The 3422-nt window shown below is 41.6% G+C and overlaps 1 non-coding gene across 1 annotated transcript; it reads left to right on the top strand.

The window, feature by feature from the left end:
* Positions 1-2708: 2708 nt before the first annotated feature.
* On the top strand, positions 2709-2816 carry LOC148552941 (small nucleolar RNA R71). Its single transcript, XR_015893360.1, has one exon. It is a non-coding gene; the product is annotated as a small nucleolar RNA R71 (small nucleolar RNA).
* The last annotated feature ends 606 nt before the right edge of the window (positions 2817-3422 follow it).

Raw genomic sequence — 3422 nt, 5'->3', positions numbered from 1 at the left:
GCTTAACAGGGACCTCAGGGATCACATTCTTCTTGGCCACAACTTCATAGAAGTGGTCTTGATGGACCTTTGAGATGAATCTCTCCATCTCCCATGACTCAGAGGTGGAAGCAATTGCCTTCCCTTTCCTCTTTCTTGAGGTTTCTCTGGTCTTAGGTGCCATTGATGGTTATGGAAAAACAAAAAGAAATGCTTTTACCACACCAAACTTAAAAGGTTTACTCGTCCCCGAGCAAAAGAAGAAAGGAAGTAGTAGAAGAAGAAGAAAATGGAGAAGATGGAGGGAGAAGGTGTATTCGGCCAAGGGGGAGAAGTGGTGGTTGTAATGTGTGAAAATGGAGTAGTGTTGAGGGGTTTATATAGGGGTGGGGGGAGGGTAGGTTTCGGCCATTAGGGTTGGGTTTGGGAGGGAAAAGAATTTAAATTTTGGAGGTAGGTGGGGTTTATGGGAAAGAGTGGATGGATGTGGGTGGTTAAGGATATTTGGGGAAGAGTGTTATGAGAAGGTGTGAAGAGGAGAGAAGAAGAGGTGGGGTAGGTGGGGATCCTGTGGGGTCCACAGATCCAGAGGGGTCAAGGACTTAGCATCCCTGCTCTAATTAGGCGTGCAAAACGCCCTTAGAATGCATGTCTGGCGTTAAACGCCAGCTTGCTACTTGTTTTTGGCGTTAAACGCCAACTCCATGCTCTGTTCTGGCGTTAAACGCCAGTCTGGTGCTTGTTTCTGGCGTTTAACGCCAGCTTGATGCTTCTTTCTGGCATTAAATGCCAGTTTGATGCTTCTTACTGGCGTTTAAATGCCAGTAAGCTCTTCCTCCAGGGTGAGCTATTTTTAATGCTGTTTTTCATTCTGTTTTTGATTTTTGAGTAGTTTTTGTGACTTCACATGATCATCAACCTAAAGAAAACATAAAATAGCAATGGAAAATAATTAGATATAATTAAATAACATTGGGTTGCCTCCCAACAATCGCTTTTTTAATGTCAATAGCTTGACAGTGAGCTCTCATGGAGCTTCACAGATAATCAGAGCAAGGTTGGGGCCTCTTAACACCAAACTTAGAGTTTGGTTGTGGCCTCTCAACACCAAACTTAGAGTTTGGTTGTGGCCTCCCAACACCAAACTTAGAGTTTGACTGTGGGGGCTTTAGTTGACTCTGCAGTGAGAGAAGCTTTTCATGCTTCCTCTCCATGGTTACAGAAGGAGAACCTTGAGTGTTAAATATAAGGTAGTCCTCATTCAGTTGAAAGGGACCAACTCTCCTCTGTCCACATCAATCACAGCTTTGCTGTGGCCAGGAAGGGTCTTCCAAGGATGATGGAATCATCCTCATCCTTCCCAGTGTCTAGGATTATGAAATCAGCAGGGATGTAAAGGCCTTCAACCTTTACTAACAAGTCCTCTACTAATCCATAAGCTTGTTTCATTGATTTGCCTGCCATCTCTAGTGAGATTCTTGCAGCTTGTACCTCATAGATTCCCAGTTTCTCTATTACAGAAAGTGGCATGAGGTTTATCCCTGACCCAAGGTCACACAGAGCCTTCTCAAAGGTCATGCTGCCTATGGTACAAGGTATGAAGAATTTTCCGGGATCCGGTTTCTTCTGAGGCAATGTCTGCCTCATCAATTCACTTAGTTCATTGGTGAACAAGGGAGGTTCATCCTTCCAAGTCTCATTACCAAATAAATTGGCATTCAACTTCATGATGGCTCCTAGAAATTTAGCAACCTGCTCTTCAATGATATCTTCATCCTCTTTAGAGGAAGAATAGTCATCAGAGCTTATGAATGGTAAAAGGGGGTTCAATGGAATCTCTATGGTCTCTAGATGAGCCTCAGATTCCTTTGGTTCCTCAAAGGAAAACTCCTTATTGGTCAGTGAACGTCCCAGGAGGTCTTCTTCACTAGGATTCACGTCCTCCTCCTCCTCTCTGGGTTCGGCCACACCAGGTAAGGTTATGGTCTTGCACTCTCTTTTTGGATTCTCTTCTGTATTGCTTGGGAGAGTACTAAGAGGAGTTTCAGTGACTCTTTTACTCAGCTGGCCCACTTGTGCCTCCAAATTCTAATAGAGGACCTTGTTTCATTCATGAAACTTAGGGTGGCCTTAGATAGATCAGAGACTATATTTGCTAAGCTAGATGGATTCTGCTCAGAATTCTCTGTCTGTTGCTGAGAGGATGATGGAAAAGGCTTGCTATTGCTAAACCTATTTCTTCCACCATTATTAAAGCCTTGTTGAGGCTTTTGTTGATCCTTCCATGAGAAATTCGGATGATTTCTCCATGAGGGATTATAGGTGTTTCCATAGGATTCTCCCATGTAATTCACCTCTGCTATTACAGGGTTCTCAGGATTATAAGCTTCTTCTTCAGAAGATGCTTCTTTAGTACTGTTGGATGCAGCTTGCAATCCATTCAGACTCTGAGAAATCATATTGACTTGCTGGGTCAATATTTTATTCTGAGCTAATATGGCATTCAGAGTATCAATTTCAAGAACTCCCTTCCTCTGAGGCGTCCCATTCCTCACAGGATTCCTTTCAGAAGTGTACATGAACTGGTTATTTGCAACCATGTCAATGAGTTCCTGAGCTTCTGCAGGTGTTTTCTTTAGGTGAATAGATCCACCTGCAGAATGGTCCAATGACATCTTAGATAATTCAGACAGACCATCATAGAATATATCCAGGATGGTCCATTCTGAAAGCATATCAGTAGGACACTTTTTGGTCAGTTGCTTGTATCTCTCCCAAGCTTCATAAAGGGATTCACCTTCTTTCTGTTTGAAGGTTTGAACATCCACTCTAAGATTGCTAAGCTTTTGAGGAGGAAAGAACTTAGCTAAGAAAGCCGTGACCAGCTTATCCCAAGAGTTCAGGCTATCTTTAGGTTGAGAGTCTGATGAGAGAACTTTTGCGTGGTCTAGAAATTTGCGGATAAATCCTTGTTGCAAGTATAGTTTCTAAACCTTCAAAAGTCCTTTCATACAAATGTTTTGGTTGTCACAAGTAACAAACCCCTAAATAAATTGATAACCGAAGTATTCAAACCTCGGGTCGTCTTCTCAAGGAATTGCAGGGAGATGTTCTTATTATTGGTTATGAGTCTTGTAAATTAGGGGGTTTTGGAAAGAAGGAGCAAGTAATGTAAGATAACAAGTCGTTAAAATAATAAATAACAAAGCTCTTGGCAAGGTATAAGAACTGGAAGTCCTATCCTGGTTATCCTTATCAATTGTAATGAGAATTGGATTTTTCTCCCACTTTGTTAACCTCTAACTATGAAGGTAAGTTAAGTGGATGAATTAATTTTTATTCCTCAGATCCTAGTCTTTCCTTGAAAAAAGTTAGAGTTATTAGAACTCGAATTAATTCTTGAAGAATTCCAATTTCCAATCAACAATGAGTTTGATAACTCA

Source organism: Arachis ipaensis, chromosome B7 (genome assembly GCF_059453495.1).
Source record: "Arachis ipaensis isolate K30076 ecotype BB chromosome B7, ASM5945349v1, whole genome shotgun sequence".
Classification (NCBI taxonomy): Eukaryota; Viridiplantae; Streptophyta; class Magnoliopsida; order Fabales; family Fabaceae; genus Arachis; species Arachis ipaensis.
This window is presented reverse-complemented; position numbering and strand designations above follow the sequence as displayed.